The sequence below is a fragment of the Pinus tabuliformis genome, chromosome 9, assembly GCF_031772625.1.
Source record: "Pinus tabuliformis cultivar Carrire ecotype Pingquan chromosome 9, CPIR1, whole genome shotgun sequence".
NCBI lineage: Eukaryota > Viridiplantae > Streptophyta > Pinopsida > Pinales > Pinaceae > Pinus > Pinus tabuliformis.
The window spans coordinates 1,486,352,223-1,486,364,526 of record NC_142307.1 but is presented as its reverse complement, the minus strand read 5'-3'; positions in this window follow the sequence as shown (position 1 = coordinate 1,486,364,526).

The window sequence follows — 12,304 nt, the reverse complement described above, 5'->3', positions numbered from 1 at the left end:
AAAGACAAAGCCTAACCTACAACCACATGAATTTTCGCATCATTAAACAAAGCATTAACATAACAGTTTACTGCAACTACATCAACAATTTGCTTCGCACAACCACCTATGTACAACTAACTCCATAGTAGTGAAAAACATTCCTAAATAATAACTAAAAAAGATAAAGCCTTCCACACATTCGTTTTACTGGACAACATTTTTTCCTTCACATGGATTGAAAACACAATTTATTTAACACCCATGTCTATACAAAAGATCCTGGTTCTCCCACACAGTAAACGTTCCACACAATGAAATTGTACCAATTACGACATCATTCACCAATATCACAACATTCACTATGCTAAGGAACCCAACTCTTTCACACATAGTTTGTCCTCTACACAAGGAAACTGATATTAATTAATGATTATACATTGTGAAATGTGTCCGTAAATAAGAATTATAAAAGATATTTGTATGTTTATTATCCTAGAAAACTTTGCACAAAATGTTTGCATAACATATGCACATGCACAAGTTCATGGCTACCAACCCGTACCAGTATGGCACTGGCTCAAGATGTGAACCCTATCGGGCTCACTTAAGGCGATCTCCGGTCAGGTGGTTGGCCTCCTCCCCTCGCCATAGCCTGGATGGAAGGATCATTGCCTTACCATATGTTTTAACAACCCTGGGTTTAAAACCCATCCCCCCCCTCTAACAAGGTTAATCCTTTATAACAACAATGCAGAGAGGGCCCGACTATTGGTATAATCATTTTCGGGGCACGACCATCCCATCTCCCTATTTCTTATTCAGTTATTCATTACTAACCGTGGAGAAGACAAGATTTAGGGGTTTTACGGGAGTCAGGTCTTGGGTAGTGCCCACGGCTAATTCACCCTAATGTGAGGTAACCTCAGGAGGAGGTGATGGACTTAGTAAAGTAAATAGGGGAGTCAAACAGGACCCCTGAATGGAATACTAGCTAAGACATCACGTCAAGCTTCCCAGAGATCCCAGAGGAGTCAAAAAGGACCCCAGAACGGCATACTGGCTAACACTGGTTCCTCTATTCAACCCAAGAAGCTGACTCTACGATCCGTAAACTTGAAACTTGAAATGAAGGGGGGATACTTTTTTTTTCAAATACCCTAAACGGTCACCTTTTATGTTGAGTACTTACAGACAACTTTGTCCGCACAACCACTTCCACACTAGATAACATCCTTGGATCAATCATTAACTTTCAAAATCCCGCACATGATACCTCCGAGCAGCTACCTTTGCATAACAACTTTCACCCAACTACTTCCACACTTGCAAAAAAAGTTCCTAAACAATAATTAAAAAGACAAAGCCTTCTGTGCATTTGGTTTATCGAAAAACACAGTTTATTTAGCATCCCCGCCTATGCAACCACCTTTGCACTGCTACTTCCGCACTCAATAATTCCCTATGATCAGTGATTGACATTCAAAATCCTGCACATGCTACCTATGCACAACCACCCTCACAAAGCTACTTTTGTACTTGCAAAAAATGTTCCTAAATAATAATTAAAAAATACAAAGCACACAGTTTATTTAGCAACCCCGTCTATGTAACCACCTCTGAAAAACTTCGTCCTCCCAGTGACTTCAACACAAACGTTAACCATAGCTTCCATAGTATTATAGAGAAAAGCTTGGAAAACCAAAAACTTGCAGTATTGCTAAATGTGTACAGAAAAATGGAAAACGTAAATTGGTTTAGAAGCTTGCAGTATTGTATAAATTATGTATCTCTACACTACCGCTATCGTTCAAGCACAACTTTGCAGATAACAGTTTATGTAAGGAAACAAATGCAATTTGCAAAGTGCCCCATTATTTTCTCTATCATTGCAAATAACATTTCTCCTCTCACTATAATAGATATTTCAAATATTACAATCTCGTTTCCCTAGAAATCACCACCTACGATTATTTTGTGTCTGAAACATGATACAAAGATAAAACCACCATCTATATTTTTGATCATCCTAATCTCTACCCTCTGATAAAGAAAAAAAAGACTTACACATAAATACAAGTCATCTCAACATTCAATTCACCAACTCCCTTTTATAAGTTATTGACATTTGAAACTGATATTAATAAATGTGAGACCCAGATATCGTGGACATGAAGCATTTGTTCTCTGCACACGATACCTTCGAACAACATAGTCTATTGTGTGCAAAATTATTTGAAGCTTTCATTGTATGCATTTTTGCATCCGACAAAATCTATTAATAATAAAACTAATATCAAAACACATTACAATTAAAATAACCCTCTACACTTCCCTCATTCCACACAGATTCCACACATGCATTTGTTCTCCACATAACCTCTGCACATGCACAACTATCTTTGCACAACTACTTCTGCAGTCAATAACACCCTGAGTCGTTCACATTCAAAACTAATATTAATTAATGATTATACATTGTGAAATACATCCCTAAATAAGAATTAAAAAAGAGATTTGTATATTTATTATCTTAGTAAACTTTGCACAAACTTTTGCATAACATATGAACATACACAACAACCTTGCACAAATTTGTCCACACAGTTACTTCTGCACTCAATAATGCCCTTAATTAACCTTCGAAACTTCACACATGAAGCCTTCGAACATCTAGCTTCAAAACTGATATTAATTAATGATTATACATTGTGAAATACGTCCTTAAATAACAATGAAAAAATGACAGTTGTATATTTATTACCTTCATAAGGTTTGAACAAAACTTTAGCATAACATCTGCACACGGAAAACAACATCTGCACAACTTCGTCCACCCATCTACTTTTGCACTCAATAACGCCCTTAATTAGCATTCAAAACTCTACACATGATACCTCCGAACAACTAGCTTCGCACAACTACCTTCGTACAATGACTTCCATACTTCCGAAAATTGTTGCTAAATAATCACTAAAAAAGACAAGCCTTCAACACATTCGTTTTACCGCACAACACTTTTTCTTCACAAAAATTGAAATTACAGTATTTTAGCACCCTCGTTTATCCAAAATACCTCGAATCTCCCGCACATATTTTTTCCTCCACACAGTAAATGTTGCGAACAACAACCCCACTCACTATGGAAATGACCTCAACTCTCTCACACATACTCTGTACTACACAAAAGAAAACATAATAATATTAGTTCAACATTTTTTCAACCCTACCTCCCACCCCCTTGAGGCCTATGCAAACAACCTGCAACCGCATGAATTCTCGCATCATTAAACAAAGCATTAGCATAATAGTTCCCTGCAACCACATCAACAAATAACTTCATACAACCACCTTCGTACAACTATTTCTGTACTTGGAAAAAATGTTCCTAAATAATAATTTCAAAATACAAAACCTTATGCACATTCATTACACAATTTATTTAGCACCCTCGTCTATGCAAAAGACCCTGGTTTTCCATAGATACTCTTCCGCTCAATGAGACCGTACCAATTACTGCATCATTCATCAGTGTCATAACACTCACTATGCAAAAAATTCCAACTCTCTTGCACATAATAATATTAATTTGACATTTGTTTAGCTTCTCCCCACACCTCCCCCTCCTCCCTCCCCGAGCCTATGCAAACAAGTTGCAACCACATCAATTCTCGCATCATTGAACAAAGCACTAACAAAACAACCACATCAATTCTCGCATCGTTGAGCAAAGCACTAACATAACATTGACAATGTCAGAGCACTGACCAACGCAATGACCATTCACAAAATCACTTTTATTTTAATTTTAAAATGAATTGTCAGGTATTGCAAAAAAACAAAAATAAAACTCTCTCCACTAGGGGAATTATGGCCCATCAAAGCTTCCTCAGCCAATTCAAAATTAGAAAAACATTTGCTGAAAATTCACTAATTATTTTTGAATTTATGCAAAATAGAAATATTAAACATTTTCCTGAAACTTTAATTAAAATTGCAAAAACACAACCAAATAATATATAATCAATACAACGTGACGAAAAAAAACAAAAAAACAAATATTAAAAAACAAATAACGAACAACCATTCTAAATTTTTTTATTTTCCAATTTACCATTATCAAACTCCGATGCATATTATAATAAAACAAATGTCAAGAGCTCGTCTTCCTCGGACGTAAGGAAACAGGTTAACGGCCCAAGACCCAGAGGCATCTGGCAGGAGTGAGAGCCTGCTCCCGATTACGGACCACCAGCAGGGTTATGCCAGGTGGCGTGGTTTTCCTATTTAACAGTGATGAGTCAAACCCAGCATTCGCGGATAGCAGCCAGAGATGGCTGTCCTCACTGTTGGTTTGACACCTGAGTTGATAGGTTTTACCACCTTCGGAAAAAAAAAATAAATAAATAAATAAAAACAAATGTCAATACTGTTATCACGCATTATACTTTTATTGAAGCATAATTTTTATATTTTCCAATTTACCATTATCAAACTCCCATGCATATTATAATAAAACAAATGTCAATACTGTTATCACACATTATACTTTTATTGAAGCATATATTTTAAGCCTTAAGCATATATTTAACATTGAAAATATATTTTCTGACATGGGAGTTTAGAGTGATTTAACATTGAAAGTATCTTTTCTAACCTCTAAGGATCACGGGGCGTAATTGCTCCCACAAAAGTGAATGGCTTCATCATGAAAGAAGGCTAAGTTGTAAAAGTTCACAAGGAAAGAGAATCAAGAAAAGGTATGATATTCATTGAAAGGTTATAACTACATAATCTCTAAAGAGAAAGAAAACTCAAGATTAGTAGACACGTGGATTATCTTTGAATCCAAAAAGGAAGCATTATTTTAATAAAGAAAACGCTTGCGCTTAGCTTCTCATGTTGTATACTTTTTTTAACCTTTTCCTTTGAATAAGGGAAGGAAAGTGTGAGTGATGATGTGTTGTAGGGTTAAAGATGATGCATGTTTGACTAATATTTAGGAGAATATGATGTCCATGTGATATAATGTGAGCTTTGCATTCCCTTTTCTTTCGACATTTATACCCAACAGGTTGAGAGTGATTATGAAAGGAGTCCAAGCTTTTTTCTCCCTTTTAATGTTGTTGGTTCTCAATTTTGTTCATGATTGACATGAATGATTGGTGAGGTTTGTTACTTCACTTTCCTTTTATTATTACGTTGTTAAAGAGGTTTTTTTAAGATCACAAGGTTGCATATTTTTATTTTCTTTAACACTAAAAAAAATGAGTTGTGTGGAGATTTTTTGAGATTGGTTTATATTAATTAATCGATGATAGATGATTTATCAATGATATTTGGAGGAATATATTTTTTAGAAAATGGTCATTTTTAAAGAAAATTTAGATTAAGATTCAATTTGTAGTTTTTTTCACAACTATGTAATTACAAATTATTTGTAGTTTTTTCCACAATCAAAATGTTTTTCATGAATATCCAATTACATTTTAATATAGAAAAAATTAAATAGGAAATTGAAACTTTTGTTGGTAGTCAAGAATCGCAACCAACGTTAAAGGTTGACATTTACTTTTTAGAGATGGAGGTAAAGGTTGTGGGAGGTGTAAGTCTAGGAATGGGCATGATGATCACAAAAATTGTGAATTCAAAAATAAAATTCATGTTGTTGCCTTTTATTTTCATGAGAAAATTTTGATTAGATATGTGAATGTCAATGGTTTCCCAAGACATCTTGTGAGGACGAAATTTGATAACTTTGACTTAAAGGAGTAACTCAAAAGTAAGCAAGTTATACAAAAGGTAATAGACCAGAAGATCAACACTCAAGATGGAATCTTTTTCTCAAGAGTGGGATACAGGATTGATTGTAAGGTTTGACACACCAAGGAACAATTTTTTTACTCAAGACATTCTTTCTTTTTCTTCTTGAGACATATAGAATATAAAAACCCATGGGATAAAACAATATGAGGGAGAAAATTCCAAAGAAATTGTCATCTTTGAGAGAGGGTAGAGAAACATATTGTGTCTTTCAAAGGAAGCTTTGAGAGGCTGTTAAAGAAAATTAATTAATCTAAAATATGACTCAAATTTTCCCTCCCTTTGGACACAAGAAAAGGCTCAATTCAATCAACAAGCAAGTGGAATATTATAATACTAATGGCTTAAGCTAGCCAAGAAGTTGAAGAATAAAGATATTGATGGATTAAAAATGTTATGGGTAGGAATAAATCCTTAAGAAACTAAAAGAATATGATTTGAGGATATGAAGTTCTCGTAAATCCCACCAAAATCAAATAGGGTTTACATTACAACATTGAGATACATAACAATATCTTGAATGGTGGTTGTTTTTCATTTTAGTTATGGAGCATTAGCCTAAACATTGAAGAGAAATATGGGTTACAAGAAGGATGTATTCCTTTATTTTTTGTAAGGCTAGGCAAGTGGGACCACCCATGGGGGATGTGAACCTATGAGCTATTGCGAGGGGTGCCTTAGCAACACACCTATTCACAATTAATCCAAAGCCCTATGGGTAAGGAGGATGTATGCTTTCCTAATTACCTAAGTAAAATTTTGTTTCTTTCAACATTAATACAACATATGTTCATAGAAATGCATGTATTATGATCCCTTGTGGTAAGACAATTGGTGTATTGAGTGTGACGTTCTTTTCCTTTATCAAATTGTGCAATATATGGTATTATTATTTCGTCTAAATGTTCCCTGCCTACTTTATTTTTTTCTCTCCTCAGCCCCCCGCCCTCGCCCCCATAGTGACCTTATAATTCTTCACACCAAGTACTATCATTCCCTTCCTAATTACCTACTAAATTTTCACATCAAGTTCTATAAAGTATGCTCTTGCTAATGATTAGCTGGAAGTCCCTAGAAGAATGGTCTTAGTGTGTGTAAATATGACAACAATTTCATAAGATATAATTCTTTTATGGAAAAATTGATAATGACATTAGTACAATGTTATATGATTATAAATAAGATGGTACTTTGACTATAATGCAAGGATAATTTAATAGATGCATGATCGATTCATTCAACAGAAAATAAATGCCAAGATGATGTAACCATGATCTAAAATAGGATAACATGTTTTTAAAATATTTTTAAGCATTGGGACTAAATATAAAGTCAATGCAAAAATTCAATGTCTACCAACGAAAAAAACTCAACAAGAGTGTTTTAGGAATACAATGACACAAATCAATGATTTTATAGTCTTGTATTATGGTAGTGATTTTAAATTTATAGTAGAGTACTTTCAAAAAGGCAAGAGCCTTGGCCCTACTGGTTGGGCTACTAACTTCTATCCACAAGAGCTTCACTCAATGAACTTCTGACATATCATGTGCGTTCGAGACATATTTAAAAATACCCTTAATTTGACTACATATTGGAAAATACCTCTAAAAATCACATTAATTGACCCACTACAAACACGAACCCAATACACCTTCCCAATTTAAAAAAACCCCGACTCTTACTAGATATTTGATTAACAATTTGTATACCCCTTTATATTTTTTCATTAACTTTGAGCTCCATTTTTTATACTGGCCAATATAAAAACCCTTTACCCCCTATTATATGCTCATTATATTATGTCATTTTTTCCTCAAATATATCCCCCCATATGCACATGGTATGGTATTTCTCCCCCAGTAAAGCCCCCGTGCTTCTATCTAGGTTTCTATGATTGTATTGAAGAGGATTTGTTAAAGGAAATGGAAGAATCAAGGCTAGCGATTAATAAATCCATTAGTTCTAATTTCATACCTTTGATGCTTAAAAAATATGAACCCTCCTCCTTGAAGGGGTTTAAACTTATTTCCCTTTGTACTTCCATTTACAAAAATTATGTCGAAAGACTTTGTTAGAAGGATAAAGGAGTCTTCTCTAATTCCATTTCAAAGAAGCGATTTTAATTTCCAAATAACATATAATTGCACAATGCCATTAGAATTTCATAGGAGGAATTTATTTCAATCAAGTCCAAAAAATGCAAGCAATGGTGTTCAAGACTCAGAGCTTTCAAAAATATTACAATCAAATGAATTGGTTGCACATTCATATAATTCTAATGCAATTTGGATGTTATGTTCCTTTAGTAAATTGGACAATGTGATGCCTTAACTCTATATTTATTTATCCCTATAAAAGGATAATCCTGAAGCTTTTTCAATCCATCTAAAGGTATTACAAAATCTTTTCGAATTCTCTCTTCTACCTTTTTCTTATAGTTGTTGAAGGTGTGAGTAAGATTGTAAATGCATACCAATGGGGTGGATCAATTAAATATATTAAGAAGGGGAGGGTCTTGGCCTTAAGCCACCTACTTTGTGTCGATCATGTCTTATGTTTAATAATGGAACTCTAAGAGAGGCCTTAAATTACAAAGAAAATATTTATTTGTGTTGTACAACTACATCTATGGAAATCAATGAGTATAAATCATATATTATGTCCTTTAGTGTAACTCATTGCGGATAAGATGAAGTGATTTCTAGAATATTTTCGTTCCAATGCATTGATTCCAGAAAAGATTTTAAATACTTGGAATTTATGTTAAAGGAAAATGATTATGTGTAACTATCTATGGGAATTTCATGTTATATATTCCTATTTGGATATTTGAAAAGATAAGAAAGAGGTAACTTTTACATTCTTTGGATATGGAGGAGAGAGAGATGGAATTTCCCTTGTAAATTAAGAGATAATAACTAAACCCAAGAATATTTGTGGGTGTGGCTAAAAAATTATACATTAGTTATGGAAGAATTAAGTACTAAGAGACTATGGAGGCTCATTAACTATAAAGTTATTTTCCATATTGTTATCTTGTAAAAATATATTGATCTATTATTTTTTAAAGAATGGGCCTCGTAATCAATTAAATCCATCACAACTACTTCAAAAATCAAGAAATCCCTAGTTATATCTTTCGTTCTTATTGGGAATTGGATTGCTTAAAGTGTGTGAGATAAAAAGAAGGAAAGATTCAATATCAGTGAAGAAGGAGGTTGGTTCAATAGGTAAAGCGAGATAAGGAGGGAGGATAAGAGAGAAGTAGATGCTAGAGGAAGTCTTTGGACTAAATCCCTTACCATATTGAAATTTGTTGAGCCTACTTATCTGGTTGGGTTGACACTTTTGATCCTCACTAGGCCTCACCAAAGATTAGGATTAACAATTAACCATATCTTACTAATGGAAATGAAATTTTACAATATTACATTAATAAAGAAGAGAATATGAATATTTTCGACATACTTGTTGATCAACATATCAAGAAGGGCATAAAACATGACCTTGCTTAGACAATCCTAGGATGAGATGTATGAATAAGCATAATATCTCTTAGAACATGTTATATATAGTAAATGACCAAGGTATGCTTTCCCTATTGATGTTGCATATCTAACTCTTATTTATATTTGGTAGAAAAGATGAATGGATGCCACGTCTCTAGTATTAGAAGGTCTAGATGTAAATCGACATAAGGTTTACATCTAGAGGTTGGTTCAAAGTTCTATCATACTGTGGTTGGAGGATAATAGCTTAGTATGGTTAAAAAAATGTCCCACAAGATAGTTCATGGAAATCTTAGGTCACAAGGCTATGTTTCATGATGAAGTAGTGGCAACCACTTGGTGGAAAGGAATGATTTGGAAATTTAAAGCTCTAGTGAAGTCTATAATTTCAATGTGGCTAGCAACCCTAACAAACAAATCTTTGACCCGGGAGGTTCTACAAAAGAGAGTAAGGCAAGGTCCTAGAATTTCTCTTTATAAAAATGTGAAAGGGAAACAATAGCTTGATTGTTGGTTCATGATGTCTTGACTATAGAAGTATGCATATTCTATTCTCCCCTTATTTCAAGGATAGGTTATTTAGAAGGAAGATTTTTTGTTGTTTTATATGAAGAAATGGTGTGATGAAAGAGAACTCAAAGGACATAGATATTTGCCATTAACTTCCTCTAGGGTAATTAGTGCAAGGAGATCCCAAATCCCCCTTTTTTTACATTCAACACCTACTAAGAATACCACAAAAGGCTAAATCTTTTAGGTAGGTTGGCAACTTGGAGGTGGATAAATCTTATACATGGCATTTTTTTATGGTGATTTCTAAGGTAAACCTAATTTATGTGGTGTTGAAGATATATTCCATGTATCTAAATCTCAAAATATATCTTATATGTTTGGTATATGTGTAGGCATAAATAACATGGAAAATGCAAGGCTCTGGAATTTTTACTAAAGTTAAAAGTTGAATAGTGTATAACTCACATTCAAGCGTTGGGAGATTCAAAACTAGCAATAAAATATGCAACAAGATAAGAGATATGTAGAAGTTAATCTCAAGACCCCTTCTTTATCAACTCAAGATGATGAAACCAATTTTCTCTATCATTTATTATGCAAACATCTATAGGTAACTTAATACAGAAGATGATCTATCCAAACAAAATTGGAATTGTCTAAAGGATCATGGCAGGTAATGGAAGAAGATGGTAATAAAACTTTACCAATAAAAATGAGATGCTTAGATGAACTCTAAATTTATTATGTTTTGTTCTTAAAACTTTTCTTACTCTTCTATAAGCTTTAATGTATAATGTGTCCAATAAGGAAAATGCTCAGAAGGTCGTCATGTTTTTATATATTTATTTTATTATGTATTTTGGCTTAGTATAAAGGCTACTATGGTAAGAATTATCTCTCTCTATTTATATATAATAGAATTTTAGGGTGCTTACTACATATATGGAATGCATATTTATTTTTGCTTGGGATGAACGTTATCCATTTTTTTCCAGGAAAAAAAGATGCATATGTATATTATATTTTTCCAAAAAAAATCAATAACAAAAACCTTATTTTCAAACATTAATTAGAAAAATTATAATTATATATATATATATATATATATATATATATATATATATATATATATATATATATATATATATATATATATATATATATATATATATCTTATTATACCATATTTAGATTTAATATTGTGAAAGTACCTCAAATTATTTTTTTGAATTATAAAATTTTTATGTTTTTGAGTCAAGAGGCACTCTATAGCCTAATATAGGGGAGATGTTCACATTAAATCGTTAACTTTATGATAGATATTCACGTTATATTTTTATAATTTAAAATTAGATTAAAAAGAAAACGCGAGTTCAATTAAAATTTAACACACACACATACACACATATTCAAAACTCCAACATATAATATAAACCGAGAAAATTACAATAATAATTCATATCCGTTGTTATCACTGAAAATTCCAATGCCAAAATTTCAAAACCGCTCACATTAGTTTGATGCGCATAAAGCCTTTTTAGCAGTTTCGCAGCGCAAAATGTTTAGGTGGTTTCGTAGCGCATAATTCATAATTTGCACTGGCTGCGCTACGAAATTGGGAATTTGTCCGAAACCATTGCTCACCCATATCACTTTTGTCTCCTATGAGTTATGTGGGAATATGATATATGCATAGAAAAGCCTGTTTCGGCAAATTGATGGTGAAGTTTTGTAATTCATCTAAGTTATGGCTACAGGCTTGCTTGCCTTCTAGTGAGAGTTTAAAGCTTGTTAACCAGGATAAAAGTCCTCAATCAGTTCCACTGTTAATGACAGCTGAGGTTAATAGAAAGGTGGCTTTTGAATAAGGTGTCAATCATAAGAAGGAAAGCATATCAAGATTTATAAGATGCTGGTCGTGGAATAGTGCCTTAGAAGATACATCATTGGAAAGAGAGGATTTTCAGACTTCTGCAAGTGATTACTTGAGAGCTCTTTCTATATTGGAACGCTTGGAAGAACCCAACAGTCGTCATATTTCACAACTATGTTTTAAGATATGTTTGGCTCTACAGATGCAGAACAAGATCCCAGATGCACTAAGCTATTTAAGATCCCAGCTTATATATAAATGAAGCTGAGACATCCAAAGATGAAAGTTCTGGCAAATATGCACAGACAAATAATGTTCCTGAGGGAGATCTCCATACTGGTACACTGGCTACAATTGCTGTAGGTGATGTTTGTTACAGGCATATTTCTCTGTTTTAAGCAGTCAGCTTCCAGGAGGTATTTAGCGCGGCTGAAAGAATATTTTCGAAAACTGAAAGAGGTTTTTATTCCTAACATACTGAACTAGAAAAACCTCTTTCATTTTCTTGAAATTAATTATGAGCTGGGAGAAACGAGTGACTAAAGGTTGCGCTACGAAACTGCTGTAGATGCAGTTTTTAATTTCCTGTTTTACACATCTTCTT